The sequence below is a fragment of the Humulus lupulus genome, chromosome 1 (assembly GCF_963169125.1).
Source record: "Humulus lupulus chromosome 1, drHumLupu1.1, whole genome shotgun sequence".
NCBI classification, from domain to species: Eukaryota; Viridiplantae; Streptophyta; class Magnoliopsida; order Rosales; family Cannabaceae; genus Humulus; species Humulus lupulus.
The window spans coordinates 257,217,327-257,236,852 of NC_084793.1; the positions used below are offsets into that span (position 1 = coordinate 257,217,327).

The 19,526-nt window shown below is 33.0% G+C and overlaps 1 non-coding gene across 1 annotated transcript; it reads right to left on the reverse strand.

Annotated features, from left to right (window-relative positions):
* Positions 1-19,151: 19,151 nt before the first annotated feature.
* LOC133813462 (small nucleolar RNA R71) lies at positions 19,152-19,258 on the reverse strand. Its single transcript, XR_009884472.1, has one exon. It is a non-coding gene; the product is annotated as a small nucleolar RNA R71 (small nucleolar RNA).
* Between the last annotated feature and the right edge of the window lie 268 nt (positions 19,259-19,526).

The window sequence follows — 19,526 nt, forward strand, 5'->3', positions numbered from 1 at the left end:
CTCCATTGAGGCATTTTCATTGATGGCGGCCTGGCTGCGTCTGTGCTTCGAGAGCTTGTAAATCCTCTCCCTGGCCGACCCGACCACGAGGCTGGACAGGGAGCCTTCGAGCAAGTTGTCCAATGCCTCCTTGTCAGCGGCCCTAGAGGAGGGCTGTGGATTCACAGGTGTGGGAGTCGACTGCTCGGTGGGGGGCGAAGGTGTCATGTTCTCCTTGGAAGTTGTAGCGGCATGGGCCTCTTCTGTTCGAGCCTTCTTCGAGGGGGTCTTGTTGCTTTCCCCTCGAGCCCTCTTGCCATCCTTCTTCGGGACAGAAGAGGCTGCGGCAGCCTGGTAATGAGCAAAGACGTCCTCGGAGTCCATACCTGCATCAAAAAGGAAACAACTCGAGCAGTAAGATTAAATGGACATAGGGGGAACAGAGATAAAAGTAAAAGGATTACAAGTAAAGTACCCGGGCTACAACTACTGGTCGTAGCATTATTTACTGAACTACCTTGTTCCTGGAAGAAATCTGAGTTTAAAGATGGAGCATTCCTAAAGTTGCCGTCCCCATCAAATAGATGAGAGGGAATTGTAAAATTATTTGAAAGCGAGATTATGGTACCGTTTACATCTGACAAATCTTCATAAAGTTCGGTAGGCTCGACAGCCTTTTGTTTTCCCTTGCCCTTCGGAACTGAAGTTTTCCCCGCTCGAGGGGGGGGGGGGGGCGGATGGCAGGTTCCCTAATCGTAACCCCAGTTGGCCGCCTCCGAGGAGGCGGTGCCTGAGGTTGCTGCTCGGGTTCCTACTCAGGTTTCGCGTCGGCTTGGACACCGCCCGCCGAGGGTTCATTCGTTGCAGATTAGGAGCCCCAAAGGCCGACCAGCCTAAGGTTGGCTTCGTTGACTAAGTTTTTTACACTCTTATCAGCATTCGGCATGCTGGCTAAGAGTGTTTCCCTTGAATCCATCCCTGGAGTAGGGACTGGACATAACCATGGGCCTGGAACACAATGGATGTCAAGATATTATGACAGAAAAACACTAAGTAAAGAAGCTAATCGCTTAAGAATTTTTACCTCCTCGGGTGAAGGCCAGGTTGTCCGCAGCAAGGTCAGGAGTGAGGAAGTATTCATGATGATACTTCCCCAAATTATCGATATGGGTGGTGTTGGACAAAAAAGTGCGTCCGGACTCCTGATGGCAGAAATGAAAAAACCACGTACCATCTTGGTTGGGGTTGGATTTAAGGTCAAAGAGAAAATTGACCTCGTGGGGGGAAGGTATTGGCCATTTTTTGAGCTTATAAAGGATATAGAGCGCGGCCAGCATTCTATATCCGTTCAGGGTGATTTGAAAGGGGGCTACTCCGAAGTAATTAGCCACCCCCTGAAAAAACGAGTGAAAAGGCAGGGTGGCACCTGCCTCAATGTGGAATCTCAACCAGGCGCTGTATGGCCCGCCTGGCAAGTTGGCGCGCTGGTCGGTAGAAGGTTTGACTAAGGTCACACCAGTCAGATTATATCTGTTTAAATAATTGGCAATCATCCACAGAGTCACCGTACTTTGAGGGATGATGTGCCACGCAACGGTTGGTTGATCGACATGGCGAGGGCGGGCACGCCTTTGAACATTGGTCTCTGGAGCGAATTCGCCTCAACCACTGGTCGAGGGGGAATTAGCAGAAGGTTGGCCTGAGGAGTTAGGATCTTTCCTTTTTCGAGCCTTTGTTTTTGTTCGGGCCATTCTCTGATTCGGGACTGGAGGACTGTTTGAGCTAGGGCGAGAAAAGGGGATTTCTGGTATCAAGGTAGATGGGTTCTCTTCGCCTTCAAGTAGTTGGGCTAAGAGGTCGTCCTGAATAGGTCTTTCTCCCCCCCAAGGATCTTGCATATGAACTGCAAACAGACAATGGAGGAGATAAGACACAGTCCGCGAAGTAGTGTGGAAGACTGGGATAACGTTGCTCGCGCCTAAAAAACCAGCAGCATCCTACTCCTATACTAAGATTCGGCACTAATAGTTTGAAAAATGGATTAAAAGAGGAAGTAAACTGTTTTCTGAAAGAGAACTATTTCGACTCCTAAAGGGCGGGAAAAAACACAGTTTTTTCAACTAGCTTAAAGATTGAATTATTACGTCGATCTTACGCCCTAAGCCTATGATCCTTACTATCAAACTAGGTCCTAACCTATACAAAGCATAAAGGCGCCCTCTTACCAAGCAGTGGAAAGTTTATACAAGAAAAAAATCCTCGCAAAACCCTATTCAAGAACAAGGAAATTACAGAACCTAGAAACGGCATGCATGGTATAATGAAAAGTTTAAAGTGACAAGGTGATTACCTGGGCGAAGATGTAGATTCGGAAGAGAAGGAAAAAGTTCGAGTCGAGAAGATCCTCGGTTAGGCGACTGACTGGTTTCGAAGCTCTGTACTCTGAAGGCAAGGTTCTTGAAGTTCATGACAAAGACGGTAAGATAAACTTTTTTGAGAAGAAAAAGAAGGTATTTATGGGGACCGAGGTATGGCCAAAAAGTAGCAATCATTATTTTTAATTCTTGAAACATGGGGAAGTGTATAAGCCGTCAATTTGTTTCTTGGAAACCGAAAAGGCTTGATTAGACATAATCATGTCACGGTTTTAAAAAATGCACGGGGATCCTGACAGACATCATGGGGATATCAACGGTTGTTCCCTTAAAGTTTCTTTATTGCTTGTCGCACTAAACCAACTTGGGGGGAAAATGTTATCCAAAAAAAAAAACAAGCATGGATGACATGGCAAATATTTAGTACACGTGGCTAACATCTAGCAGAGCTCGTGCTCGACCATCGACCAGGAAGACATCTAATGTCACGACGTTCGATCTCTTCATACGACCAGCCTGGTCGTACGCATGCTATATGCTGAAAAGATCCTAGGCAGTTAAGATAGTATCCGAAATTATCTCCCATGATTTCCTGAGTATCCGATTATTTAGGAAATAATATCTGTAACAAATTAATGTAAACCCTCCTTGAGCCTATAAATAGAGAAGGAGGGCTCAAAGGAAAGGGATCTTCTTCTTCTTCTTTTTTGCTTTCTGATCACTAGAGATTAGAGTTATCTTGTTTGATATACTGTCTTGTTCTTCAAAAGTTGGTGAAACTCATTGAACCCTAGTTCTTTGATCACTCCTTTGAATCCTATATCAATAACAATTCAAGTGGACGTAGGTTATTACCAGATTCTGGGGACGAACCACTATAAACTCTTGTGTTCTTTATTATTTCGTCATCACACTCTTTCCAACGTGTTTGTCCACATCAAGAAAATTTGACTCCGTGTCAATTGGCTAAAATCAGGGTCAACATAAATAATATTATTTATTTTAAACAATTTCAAAATAACTTATCAGTTATCAGATAATAATATTTTAAATCATATTAAAATATCTCATTATTTATTTAATATTTAAATAACTGAAATTGTTGAACCAAGATTCTTCTAGAACCTTCTTGTGCGTGTAGCACAGTGACTGTGCACTATGCTACACGCCCAACTCATGCCAGGGAGGGCATGTGATTTTCCCAATTTTCATAATTATTTAAATACCAAAATCCCAAAAATAAATTAATTCAAAATTAATTATATTTTTGTTAAATCAAATAATTAATTAATTACACATAATTATACAATAATTATGTTTAGTGCATAAAAAAATATTTTACTTATCAAATAAGTCATTTTGCTCATTTTTTGTATTTATCTTTATTAGTGTTTGTTTGAGCCATTTCGGGGACCATGGACCTATAACATTAACCTCCAATAAATTAAGACTAAATAATTAAATTATTTAATCATAATAGTTAATTTATTAATTTTGATATTTCTCAACTATAAATTCAGAATTGAACTCTTTATGTTATAGATATACTTTTATAGAAATCTTATTTTAAGTTGTCAATTGATATAACCATCTTACAATAGTTCAACTCTCTAATTAATTAGTTTATAAATTAGAATGGAAGAATTACCATTTTACCCTCTAATTTACTTCTTATTCCTTAAGTACCATTAATTCACTAGTGAATAATTAATCTATAATCTAATTATAGATTTGAGCTCAAAATCATTCAGTTCCAGAATTAACCCTTAAGGGAACCAATATACAATCCGTTAGGAAAGATTAGATTCCGTATTGTTGATACATGTTCCCAGCCATCCATGATATTAAATCTCCAAAACAAAAGTCATTAGCCTCAATCTATGAAGAGACCTTAACGAATGAATTAAAAGATTTAATAAACATAAACAGGAGTTCATGAACACTCAGGATTTAGGTTGATCTATAAATGATCATCAGTTATGATATGAATTACAAATCTTTATTATTAAATGGTTTTTGGATAAAGACTTTTATTCATATCGCTCATTCTCATATATAATTATATTATATAAAGCACATTTACCGAGATGTCTTACCACATCAATAATCTGAATCTAGATTATTTGTATCAACATGATACTCAGTAAACCGTACTTACAACCCTCTAATTAAACAATTTCATAACTTCAATTTGTTGTTGACTATTTTTATTCATTCATGTGATCTTAATTCTCTCGTACTAATACAAGATCACATTCTCAATAATGAATATGAAATTTTTCTGATATTTAAAAAAATTATTCAAACAATAATTTAATAATCTAAATATAACAATAATAGACCATTGTATTTATTTATTCATTGAAATAATAAATGTATTTTACATGCTTTTAGGACATACTCCTAACACTTTTTGGGTCCAAAGTGTTTCTTTGCAGTATATGAGAGTACTCAAAATGTTTGGGAGCATTTGGAGATGTGTAAAGACCCGACTAACATATAGACCTATGACCTTTAAAACTACTATCTTTTGGATACATACATAAAATAATAGAACTTTATTTATTTATACATAGAAAATCCAAAAAAAAATACAAGATCCCATTGTATATACATAAAATCATAAAGAAAACAAAACCTTTATTTAAATGTTCAAATACTAAATGCGGAAATCATAAATACATATTTAAAAGACTCAAATGTCAACGTCATCCTCGATCGATCCCATCGGTTCATTCATTTAGTTCCTCGCCCAATACACATGCCAAAGCAACCTCAGATCCGTCCCGCCTTCCATGTTCATTTACCTACGCAATCTAAATAAAAAGGAATGAGCCTAATGCCCAATAAGGAAAAACTACTAAATCATAAACATAAAACACAAGACATGAAACATGAAACATAAAATATAAAAATGGACTACAATATTAATGGCCATTAACTCATTACTGTAGTATATGATAGAAATCACTATAGTCCTCTTGCTACTATTTAGAGGTAGGTTTAGATACAACTATAGTCTACGATAATGATAAAAAAAATCTCGAGATTTGCTATCTAAGCAACCATATTTCCCAAGCAACTAAAAGACATAAAAAAACATACAAACAAACACATAGCACATAAAATCTAACTTATTTTCCTTATCGAAAATCAAGGTATTGGAGAAAAATGTGGGATTAGAAACTCCTAAAACCAAACAGTAAAACCATGAGTTTCCTAAAAAGAAGATGAAAAGAAAATCTAAACCATCAAGATAAGAACTTACCGAAAACCTTAAGTTTCAAAGAAATCAAGTTCCTAACAAAAAGTCATTATAACGAGTTAGGATTGAACTAAAAGAAAAGGATAAGAGGAATAACAATGAACTAAACCTGAGGATTAAGAGTACCTTAGATAGCTTAGAGCTTTGATATATACCTCAAACACCGAAATCACACTATAGCTTACCTCCCAAGCTTAGATTTGAAAGATTTTAACCCCAAAACCCTAGTGTTTCTCTCTAGAACAAAATTGGTAGCTTGGTGGCTCTGAGAAGTGTTTGAAAGATGATGCAAATGGCTGAGTGAAGGGTCTTATTTATAGAGTTCAAGGAGTGAAACTAACTGTAGAGTCCAAGAACTTTACTTAACTAATTGTTTAGTAGTATTATAGTATGTTTAGTGTTATCTTTGTTACTATGGATTTTTGGTTCAGACCAGGAATTATTTGGACACTCATAGTAGTACTTATAGATTTTCTAAGTTTAATCTATAGTTTAAGAATATTAAGTATAACCTAAGGTTTGATTAATATGACTGATATTAAGGATTATATTTATTATACTATAAGGTTTAGACATCAACCAATAGGATTTTAAGCACATGTTATGAATGGTGATTAAGGATTAAGTATTTTTGAGGATTTAATTTAATAAAGAGTAAAGTTTGAATGTTATAGGGTCAGTCAGCAGCTTTGAGTACGTTGAAGGCTTAGTCAAGGCTGTTTACTTCATTCAAACTTAGCTAAAAATGTGTAATTTCGTGTTTAAATATTCAGCGTGTGCCAATATATCGCAGCTATAGGGGGCGATATATCGCAGCACGTAGATACGGAAAACACGAGACGATGCACGGTCGCCTCGGGCATACTGGCCCAGGCGATATATCGCCTACAGGGGGCGATATATCGCCTCCTCCAGTATGTTTTCAAATGTTTTTGAATTCATTTCCTCTCAGCCATTCAAACTCCTTCAACAGTCCAGCATCTTTTGAACGAGTCTTCAGCCTCTGCTGAACGATTATTCAAATGATTTTCACCTAAAAAGCCATTATTTTTATTCAAGTAAAATCAAGATCCTTTCATTCCCAAACTCTATAAATAGGACCTAGTACCCAGCCATTATTCACCATTTGCTCTAAGTTCAGAAGCTGCTAGTGTTAAGTGAGTGTGAGAGTGTAAACACTTGGTTTGGGAAAAACTATAAGCTTAAACATCATAAGCTTATCAAACACTTTGGGAAATGAGTTCTATAGTATTTCGGTGGAGGTTAGATTGATCTTGCAAATCTTTGAGGTAAACCCGAAACTCTACTTCATTCATTTCATGTTATTTCCTTTCTCAAAACCTTCTACTCAGTCCCCTAACCTCATTCTTATTTTGGTTAGGGAATCCAAGTTCTTAAGCATATAAGTCGGTAAGTATGTTTTTTATGGTTTAGTCTTTCCATCCTTTTCATTTCTTCTTCTTCCTTCAACTCACTCTTGTTCATTATGGTTTTAGGAGTGTTCCAAAAAGTCCCAACCCAGTCCATTATATCCCGATAACTTTGGTAAGGAAAATAGGCTAGAATCAATATGTTATGTGCTTATGTTATCTATATGTTTTATGTTATTAAATGTGTTATGATATGTATATATGTTTGTAGGCTTGGGCATATGACCCATATGACTAACAAGACCCCAAATGGATTATGGGCATATGACCTACTTAGCTAGTAGGACCCCACTAATCCCATGGGCATATGCTTGTTTAGTCTATGGGACCCCAAGTAATAATGGCCATTATATTAAGTGTATGTTATATGTATTATGTTAAGTCTTTATGTTTTCTTATGAAATTATGTATATGACTATGTGTTAGATTTTCCTTGCTGGGCATTAGGCTCATTCCTTTCTGTTTTATGTGCAGGAAAATAAGCTTAGAGGCGGTAAGATTCGTGACGCTTGGAGGATGTGTATCGATGGTGAATGGAGTCAAGGGGCCGAGCGTTATTCGATTCGAGGATGTAGTTTCGGTTTTATGTCTTTTTACATGTATTTTCCGCACTAATTATGTAATGTCTTATTATTTTAAATTATGTTTTTGTTTTAAAGACAATGGGATCCCATATCTGTTTTGGTATTTACTTTGTAAGTAACTCTTATTTTTCAAGTTACTTAATAAAATTATGGTATTTTCGCAAATGTAAGTTCTTTTAAGGATTTTATGTATGGTTTCGTTAATGGTCCAAATAGTCTAGAGAAGTGGGTCGTTACACTAACTCCCTTTGAAATGAATAAAAATGGGATTTTCCACTCAACAAATGTCCAGAACTCGGTCAAAATTGTTCAAGAGCAAGTCCAAGTTGTTGAGGGTTGTTTCTAACTTCAGATTCCATGGATTTTCAAAAATGGCTGATGGAGTTGATATATCGCCCCCTATAGGCGATATATCACTGCCCCATTTTGCTGAGGCTTCATGGTTTTGTTCATGCGAAGTCGACGTATTTTTCGTATCAACATAGGCGATATATCGACCCCTATATTTGCGATATATCGGCTTACGCTGATATACTAAATCACGTTTTTGCACATTTTAAGCACACTTAAAGCTGTTTAATTTAAACCACTTTCACTGAGTAATACGAGATCCTAGCATCTGAGGGAAGAATCTAGACTTCTTAGGTTTATCCTTGATTATTTTATTCATCTAAAATCCTTAATAAACATACATGTGACAAATGTCACATTCTTAATTATTCAATCTAAACCTTAGGTTATAATAAATAATATTTCTAGACCAACTTTAATAATTAAACTTTATGATAAAATTAATATTTCTAAACTATAGGGTAAACTTATAAAATTCATAACTATCTCTATGAGTTTCCAAATAATTTCTGGCTTGAACCAATATCCACGAAAACTAAAATACTACAGCATAAGATACTACTATCTAACTAAGTAAAATTCTGAGGCGCTACAGGATGTTTTAAGAGAATTTTTGGAGCGCCAAGTCATAGGCATCGACAATGAGGCGACGCATTGCTCGCCTTTGAAAGAGGTACCTAGGCGACTTGCCGCTTGGGTTGTCCGTACAAATCCGTACAATGACGTATTTTGGCTCCAAAATTCAAATTAAAATGCTCTAATCTCATTGATTGAGTCTAATGAGGTTCCTACACTATTTAAAGGGTTCATTTGAGTTAATTGGTGACTTAATCACTCACATGTCTCTCTCCCTAAAAGAAACCTCTCTCTCTCTAGCTTTCAAGATTACTAGTTTTCTCAAAGATCTTCATTGGTGTTTGCACTGTAGTTGGCGTGTAACACATTCCTGATTTGAGGGATGTGTTCCAACTACTTTCTTTTAATTATTATTTAATAATTATTTATTCAAAAAATATCTAATAACTTATCTTATCAGATTAATTAAATAATAAATATCATTTCAAATTCAAATCTAATTTGAATTATCATAAATATATTTTCAAATCATTGAAATAAATATAACTAATTAATTCAAAATTAATTATCTTAATTATTTAAATGTTATTTTCAAAAATTCCCATTTTATTTAAAAAATTTATTTTCGAAAATTATATTAATTAATTAATTAATTAATTTGTCTCAATTACATATTTGACCCTGAAGAACAAATTTCTTTCAAATATGCAATTTCTCTGATTTTTCCCGATTTCAACTCTTACCTTGAATAGTGTTGATAGAGTCATCTCGAGGACCTATGGAACTATAATATCAAGCTCCAATAAATTTATATTATTGATTAAAACTCTTTAATATAATAACCTTAATTTATTAATCTCAATATTATTCCACTAAAAATATGAAACTAATCTCTTGTAATTATAGACATTTATTTATTGAGTACCTTTAAATATAAAAAGTGTCCATCGATTTAATCATTACATAAAATTCAATCCTCCATTAATGATTCATAATTAAAGTAGGAATTGATTACTGTTTAACCTCTTTAATTATATCTTGTTTCCTAGTACCATTAACTTTACTAGTGAAAATTAATTCATAAACTGATTTATGAGTTTGAGCTCAAAAACCTTTCAGTTCCAAAAGTCAACCCTTAAGAGAACCATTATTCAATTCCTCTCAAAAAGATATAGATTCCATATTTGTATATTATGTCCCCAGCCATTTACATCAATGAGTTCCTAAAGCAAAAAATTTCAGCCTGATCATTTTGACAAACCATAACGAGTGAATTAAAGAACCCATATGACATAAACAATAGTTCATAATAACTTTAGGATTAAGATAAATTTGTATATGATCATCCAATTGATAAATTTAATTAATACTTATAAAGTAAATAATATTATGAAGTATTAATAACACATCAGGTCCCGTTCATTTATAACCATTTTATACAAAGTTTCTCCACTAAGATGTCCTACTACATCAGTAAGCCAGATCTAGATTACATGTATTCATAATACTAGTAAACCGTACTTACAGTATTTAATCCAAAGATTTCATATAACTTTATTTTACTACGAACTATTTAAATTTGTTCCATACAATCTTAATCCTCTCGTACCAATACAAGATTTTTGTCATAATAACGAACTTGAGAATATTCTGATATTCATATAATATTATTCTATCAATAATAATAAATAATCAATATATGCAAAAAAATTATTTCAATTATTTATTTCATAAAACACTGTTCAATACATATGCTTTAAAGGGCACTAATCCCAATAGTTTGTTGATGAAGTTCTTAAAGATGGAGATGGAGAGTATGTTCAGAAAAGCATTGGGAGGAGTCCGTTTAGTTTATTAGTTTTATTTTATTGAAGGAAAACTTTGTTTTTTGTTCAGAACAATTTTTAGTTTATTTCTTTTAGAAATTTAATTTCCTTTTACTGCATGTAGTGACATTTAAATAATTTTTTAAATATGATTATTCTTAAACTTATTTTAAATAGACATGTAATTATAAACATTCAGGTCATAGACGCTTTTGTCAAATGAACGATCACTTAATAACTTTGAGTAATTTAAATTAGCTAAACCAAAAGGTAATAAAAGACAAAAAAATTCAAAAGAGGATCTCACATATCAATGGGATCTAAGACTAGGTCATATTAGACTAGACAGAATAAATTGGTTAGCAAAAGAAGGACCATTGAGAAAACATATTGTTGGAACTCTTCCAGTTTGTGAATCTTGTAGAAGGTAGAATGATTAAACGTCATTTCTCAGTGAAAGGAAATAGATCCAAAGAACCATTAAAGCTTGTACATAGTGATGTGTGTGGTCCCATAAATGTACAGGCTTGAGATGGTTATGAGTATTTCATCACTTTCATTGATGATTATTCTAAATATAGTCATACTTTTCTAATGTTTAGGAAGTAAACATTTGGCAAGTTTAAGGACTTCAAAGTTGAGGTTGAGAAATAGTTAGGTAAAACTCTTAGGACACTTCGATCAGATCGAGGTGGTGAATGTTTGGATTTAGAATTTAAAGACTTCATGCTGGAGCATGGTATTCTATCCCAACTCACAACACTTGGAACACCACAACAAAATGGTGTTTCAGAAAGAAAAACAGGACCTTGCTGGACATGGTCAAGTCTATGTAAAGCTACTCATCTCTTCCTCTCATATTCTGGGGTTATGCACTTCAAACGGTGACTTACATTTTGAATGTAGTCCCATCTAAGACAATAAACAAGAAAACAGTAGAGTTTTGGAATTGTAACAAACCTAGTTTGTGCCATTTCCACACTTGGGGTTGTCCTGCTCATGTTCTTAGACCTATGTCAGGGAAACTTGACTCAAGGTCTGAAGTGTGTATTTTCGTGGGCTATGCTCCAGAGACACGAGGTGGTTATTTCTATAGTCAAAAGGACCAAAATGTATTTGTTTCTACAAATGCAACCTTCCTTGAACATGACTATATGACTAACTATAAACCTCAGAGAAAATTATTTTTTGGATGAGCTTACAGTTAATCAAATTTCATCACCATCATCATTAAATTATAAAAGACAAACCAGAGAGACCATTGTTCCTGAAAAGGAAGCCTTAGTGCAACGTTGTAGTGGGAGGATTGTGAGACAACCTGTTTGCTATGAATATGAAGCACACATCCTTGTTTCTGACACAAACAAGGACGATCCATTAACTTTTAAGGAGTCAATGGAAGACCCTAAAAAGGAAAAATGGCAAGAAGCCATGAACCAAGAAATGGAATCGATGTATTCCAATTTTTTCTATGAACCTGTAGACCCACCCAAAGATGTCAAGCCCATTGGGTGCAAATAGATCTTCAAGAAGAAAATAGGTGCTAATGGGAAAGTGAAGACTTTCAAGGCAAGGCTTGTAGCCAAAGGTTGTACACAAAGAAATGGTGTTGATTATGAAGAAACATTTTATCCTGTTCTCATGCTGAAGTCCATACGCATTCTCTTATCCATAGCTGCCGCTTATGACTATGAGATATGACATATGGATGTCAAGACAACTTTGCTTAATGACTATCTTGATGAAAGTATCTATATGGTACAACTAAAAGGGTTAGTGAAGAAAGGGGAACATCATAAGATATGCAAATTGCTAAAATCCATTTATGGATTGAAGCAAGCATCTAGATCTTTGAACAATACCTTTGATGAGACAATTAAAACATATGGCTTTGAAAAAAAAATGTCGATGAAGCATGTGTGTATATATATATATCAAGGGAAAAGTAGAGTTTTCTTAGTTTTTTATGTATATGACATTCTACTCATTGGCAACGAAGTAGAGACACTGTCAAATGTAAGGAAATGGTTAGGTGAAAAGTTCCAAATGAAAGACTTGGGTGAAGCCAGCTATATTCTAGAAATTCAAATCCTGAGGGATAGGAAGAACAAGCTCTTGGCGCTCTCTCAAGCAAATTATATAGATAAAGTGTTGGTAAGGTTCTCAGTGGAGAATTCCAAGAAAGATCAGTTAACGACAAGACATGTAATTATCTATCCAAGGAGCAATGTCCAAAGACACCTCAAGAATAAGAGGACATTAGAATGTATTCCTATGCTTTAGTAGTTAGGAGTTTGATGTATGCTATGTTGTGTACAAGGCCCAAATATGCTATGCAATGAGAATCGTAAGCCGTTATCAATAAAATCCTTGTTTAGAACACTAGATTGCAGTAAAGCGCATAATCTAGTATCTTCAAAGAATAAGAGATTATATGCTTGTTTATTCAGGGGGTGAGTTAAATCCTACTGGATACACTGATTCTAATTTCCAATTAGACAAAGATAATCGTAAATCGACGTCTCGGTTAGTTTTCACTCTTGATGGAGGAGATATAGTTTGGAGAAGCATCAAACAATCCAATATTGCAGATGCAACCATAGAAGCCGAGTATATAGCGACTTGTGAAGCAGCTAAGGAAGCGGTTTGACTCAGGAAGTTATACACTGATCTGGAAGTGATTCCTGATATGGAGAAGCCACTAATCCTATACTGTGATAAGAGTGGAGTGGTAGCTAACTCAAAGGAACCTAGAAGCCACAAGAGAGCAAACCTTATATAAAGAAAATACCATCTGGTAAGAGAAATCGTGCACATAGGTGATGTGATAGTTATGAAGATAGCGTCGGAACAAAACCTGCTAAACTCATTTACCAAGACACTTCCTGCAAAGTCCTTTATGTGTCATGAACATAATATTGGATTGAAAGAGATGTCTCACTTGTTTTAAGGGCAAGTGGAATATTGTTATGGTTGATTCCCTAAAAGCATGTGAAAATATATTTTTATTGATTTAAATAAAAGTACAATTTTATTATATTTGACTCTCAAAATTATTGTTTGAATAATTTATATATAAATATCAGAAAATTTTCATATTCATTTATGAAAATATGATCTTTTATGCATACAAGATAATTGAGATCATATATAATGAATAAAATAATCAGCAACATATTAAAGCGCGAAATCTTTAATGAATGATTATTAGTACAGTTTACTAAGCTTATGGGATGCGAGTAATCTATATTAGAATTACTGATGTGGATAGACATCTTGGTAAATGTACTTTATATAATTGTGATTATATATGACAGGACCGATGTAAATTAATTTCTTTATAAACTTATCGTTTTCCATAAAGATTTAATTCGTATTTTAAAAGGTGATTATTTGTAGATCAGTCTAAATCCCGAGTAGTTATGAACTCATCTTCATGTTTATTGGATATTTTTATTCATTCTTTAAGGTCTCTTAATATAATGAGGCTAGTGACTTTTGTTTTGGAGATTCAATATCTTGAAAAGCTGGGAACATGATTTTACAATATTTGAATTCATGCTTTCCTAACGGATCAAATATTGGTTCCCTTAAGGGTTAATTCTTGGACTGAATAGTTATTGAACTCAAATCTATAATATGATTATAGATTAATTATTCACTGGTGAAGTAATGGTACTTAAGGAATAAGAGGTAATTATAAGGGTAAAATGGTAATTCTTGACCAGCTTTAATTAACGAACCAATAAATGGAGGACAAAACTACATATATTGATTATATCAATGGACTACAAGAGAATACTCTGTAAATATAATTATATAATTACTATGAGTGCAATTAAATATTTATAATGGAGTAATAATTGAATTAATAAATAAGATTATTTAATTAAAGAGTTTAATTAATAGTCTGGTTTATTGGAGCTTAGTATTGTAGGTCCATAGTCCCCAAGTCGCCTCTGTCATACACTGTCAAGGGTAAAGATGTCACATGCAAGATTAATAGAGAAAATAACTAAATTACAAATGAATTAATTTTCTAGGGCTAAGTGATAATTATGTGCAATTAATTATTTAACTAATTAGTTTTTATTTTAAAAAACTTTATATTAGTTGAAATTTATATTAATCGGTGTTTGAGTTAATGTTAAAAAGATTTAATTATTATCTTAGTATAAGATAATGTTGATTTTGAATTAACTGATATTTATTTTTTGAGAATAAATTTGTCTTAAAGTTAATTAAACAAACAAATGAAGAAAAAAATAGGGACACACAATTGGCGCCACTTAGACTGTCATATGTCACTGAGATTTGAATTTCAAATATTATTTATTTAATTAATTATTTAATTATAGTTTTAATTTGATTAAAGTAAAGATATAAGATATCAGTTATAATTAATTAAATTAAAAGAAAATAAAATTGTCGATTATTTTTAAATCAATTGGATCAGACGTATTAGTGAGATTGATCTATATAAAATTTTCTAAGCCTGAAAATATATAGAACTCTCTATAGGTTGCTCTCTTCTCCAAACTCTTTAGATCTCATGTGTTGAGAACATCTAGAGAGCCTAAATAATCAAAACAGTGAATCTTACGTGCCCACACATGACCTTGTGTGTTTGAGAAAGAATGATTAGTGGTGAAAAATGTATATTTATTGATTTTAATGGTCAAAATAAATTAAGTTTAATTAATATTTTCATGGAATTAATATAATTTATTTTATAATTGAAAATATTTGATTATGATTTAATTTATTGTTATTTTGTAGGAATTAAAGTTATATTTTGGCATAAAGAAAAAGAAAGAAGAAAGAAAGAATCAAAACTGAAAAAAGAGTTGAAAAAGTAGTATTTTTTAAGGGAATTAGACTCAAAATGAGCCCAAACAAGCACATGCCTAAGCTTGTCACCACCTGGACACGTGGCGCGCCTCTATTGGCCACGACTTGGTCAATATTTCAGCCACCATCAGCCCATTTTCTTGTGCATATTAGGCATTGAACCTTCCATTTTGAGCTCTAAAGCTCACATTTTGTGGTATTTTAGAAAAATGGTAAAATGATCATTCACTCAAATAGCTAGGTTAATATTAATAATAAGATTTGATTTTTCAAAATCATATTTTATTATTAATATTTCAAATTTATTTGTAGACCCCATTTGTAATTTAATTTCTTTTTAGTCATTTTCTCATTTGATAACTCTACAAAATAGAATTATTTTACCATATTTTATATGCTAATTGTTGCTTAGTTCTTGAGTTTTTAATTAACTTATTAAGTTTTTATGTAATTTTTAATTTATTAGTCTTATTGTAGTTTTCTAGATTTTTATATGTTTTTATAGATATTTCATTATAATATGTTGTAGTTAATTATTTGAAATTTGTGTTGTTAGATTATAAGTTAAAAAATGTGATTTTATTGAACTTAATTGCCAAAGTAAATTAAATTTCTATTAGTATTTTCATGGACTTAATATGAGTTATTTTATAATTGAAAATATTTGATTCTAATTTAATATTTACTTATTTTGTAGGATGTATTTTGCCATTTTTTATGCTTGAAAAAAAAAAACGAAATAAAAGTGGCATTTTTTGTGGAAAAAGCAAATAAATTATGGCATTTGTGAAGAGGAAATAGCAAAATTTGGCACAAGACCATCTCACTTCAGAAAGCCCACGCCCAGATTAGGCCCAATCTCATCAAGCTTCAGCATCACCAACTCTTCAGTAGTCCCACGTGCCCTCCATCCAGCCGCCACCTGTGCCAAATTTTCTCACCATTCGGCCTTCACATGCCCCAGCCGAAGCACCAAGTCTGCAGCTGCCACCTCACGCCCCAGATGTTTGCTTCCTTCAGCACCCCCTGAAGACCACACGCCTGCCAGCCAGCCCCCATGGGCCCACGCCCAGACCCGGCCCACCAACCACCAGTTGCTGCCCTTGCCTCCATTCGACCCAGCATTGTTCAGCCCGCAACACATTCTGCCAGCCACCTTGCCCAGCCGTACACCACCCTTCTTGAGCCCATAAAATTGTCCAAGTGTACCATTTGTCCCCTATGTCCAAAATGCCAACTTTTTACCCATTTTTATACACATTTTCACCACAACATCATCATTACACCCTATAATTTACCTCTACATACCATATTTATTTTATTTAATTAATCTAATCAATTTAATTAATTTAAATTGATTATTTTAAAAATCTCATTTTGGCTATAAATATGGAATTTCAAGACCATTTTAGGGTGCTTAATTTTTGGTTACTATCTTCTTTTCTCCCATTCTCTCTCTACCATCCTCTCTTCCATTTTGGGTTTTTTTTCAAGAGCATTTGCAAGTATGTATGTCATTTATTTTGTAATTTCTATTCTAGTTATGTGCTTCTAATCTTTTTCATAAGATTATTAAGATCATGATGAAGCAACTTGTAACTAGGTAATATTTATGTTGTATGTTGATTTCCCTTGTAATGCAACAAGTTTATGGATTTTTCTTCTTCATATATGTCTTTAATCTTTAATATCTCATATTTTGGATTGTTAGATAATATGCACTTTGTTCTTCATTTTGCAAAAACATAATATTCTTTGTGTAAGATGTGTCATTAAATTGTACACATCCATGGTTAGAACAAAAATATTATGTTTTGCCTTATAAATAATGTTCATTGATTTATTTGTTATTTCATTAGATTGATTTACACTAAATGCTTTGAAATTATAATTTTGAAAAGTGAAGAAAAATCCTGTCTTTCTAGAAGTAATTTGTGCTTAAAATTATAAATCTATTTAGAAAATGATAGTTTAAATTATTTTAACTATCACTAAAACTTGGGAATCAATATACTAATAAATATTATTAAACTTACATTTTGTGGATTCTAGTATCTTAATAATCTTTTCTTTTAACACTTATTTTCAAATTATTATTGGTTTATTTTTATTCTCTCAAATAGCTTTATTTTTCAATCTTTTATTTTATGTTCATAATATTAAAACTCATCAAACTTTGGAGCTAGGTTAGAATTTATTGCTTTTGATTTAAAATAGTTTTCTTTTTAATTTTAGACAACTCTTTTGGTTCGATCTCGTGCTTACACGAACATTATATTCCATATACGATTCGTGCGCTTGCGAGTATAACTTTTTAAAACATACCCGTTTTGGGTCCATCAAGTTATTGGTGCCGTTGACGGGGAGTTGCAAGAAAAAAGAAGCGAAATTTATCTCAAGGTTAGTAAATTCTTCTACTAGTTATTTTAATTTTTGCTCTTAAAAAAAAGAAAAAAAAACTATATATACAAAAATATAAAAATATATATCTATAAAAACTAAAAAAAAAAAGATAAAAAGAAAATTTGGGACGGTTCTACCACCCATAAAAAAAACTTACTTATATATTTATATATATATTTTTTTTAGTTGACGACACTTGAGCCTCCTATCTATCTTTTTATTTTTTTTAGTCGATGGCACTTGTGCCTCCTAATTTTGTTATAATTTTATTGTAATTTTTATTTCTTGTATTTCTTTGTTAGTAGACGGCACTTGTGCCTCCTAACATTTGTTGTAATTTTTTTTATTTATCTTGTTGTAATTTTTATTTTATTTTATTTTATTTCTGCAAATTACTAGTTGATGGTAATTTTGCCTCCTAGCTAGTTGATGGCAATTTTGCCTCCTAGTCTTTTATCTTATGTTTTAGTTGATGGCACTTGTGCCTCCTAATTTTTACCTTAATTTTGTTATGGTTGATGGCATGCTATGCCTCCCTACTCTTGCCTAAATTTTAGTCTTATTTAATTTTTGCCTCATTTTTTCTTTGTCTTTTATAATATTTTAGTGTAATATTGTGAAAAATACTTGGAAAAAAAATTGTTAAAAGTGTCTTTTATAATATTTAATTTTGCCTTATTTTTCTTTACCTTTTACCATATTATCCTATAATTGTGAAAAATACTTGAAAAAAAAAAACTTAAATCTTGTCCTTTCACCATAAGCAATTTTTGCTTAAAGGAAATTTGAACAAAATTCCCAATCCGCCTCTACTAATTAACCTCGGGGAGTTGTTAGTAGTGCGCGAGTAAAGTGGAATCAAATAGGCCTGGGGACAAGTAAACCATAAGAATTATATTGTTGTGAAATCTCTAAAAATTCTAAATATGCTCTGTGGTTGCGGTTTTAACTGATCTTCCACATCAGAAAATTGCTTGTTTGAGATTATCCTTGTTGCCTTGTTTGTGAAAATTGTATGCATCATTGGGAGCGTAACTCTAAAAAAGCAATGAGTAAAAAGACGTTTATCTTTGTTTGAAATTGAAAGTGTTAGTAAAATTTTGAGCATCATGGAACCTATTGCTAATCTTGTTGATGAAAATGTTGTGCCTGAAAAAACTTTGCTTGAATATTTTGCACCTATTTCATCTAATACTCCTTCATGCATTGTTTTACCTACAACTTCAGCTACTCATTTTGAGCTTAAACCAGCAATCATTCAATTGTTGCCATCTTTTTATGGGTTAGATAGAGAAGATCTTTACATGCATGTCAAAGATTTCTTAGAAATTTGCTCAACATTTAAATTTCAAAAATTTTCTGATGAGTCAGTCAAACTAAGATTGTTTCCTTTTTCATTAAAGGACAAATCAAAAGCTTGGTTAAATTCCCTTCCAACAGGGTCTATAACTACATGGGATCAACTTTATAATAAATTATTACTGAAATTTTTTCCTATGTCTAAAACTAATAGTCTAAGGAGAGAAATCTCCGAGTTTTTTCAAAAAGATAATGAAGAGTTTTATGAATGTTGGGAAAGATTTAAAGATTTATTATTAAAATGTCCTCATCATGGTTTTGAAAAATAGAGACTTGTAAAATATTTTTATGATGGTTTGACTCCCTTTAATCGTCAAATGATTCAATCTATGCATACTGGGAATTTTTTAAAATTTCAAGGACAAGAGGCATGGGACGCCCTTGAAGATTTATCTGTCAATTCACAACAATGGAATTATTTTGATCCTAGGTCTAGGTCAACTAATTCATCAAAAAGAGGAGGAAGGTATGAAGTAAAAAAAGAATTAGACTTAAGAGCATCCTTAGACAAATTAGCGAGAAAAGTA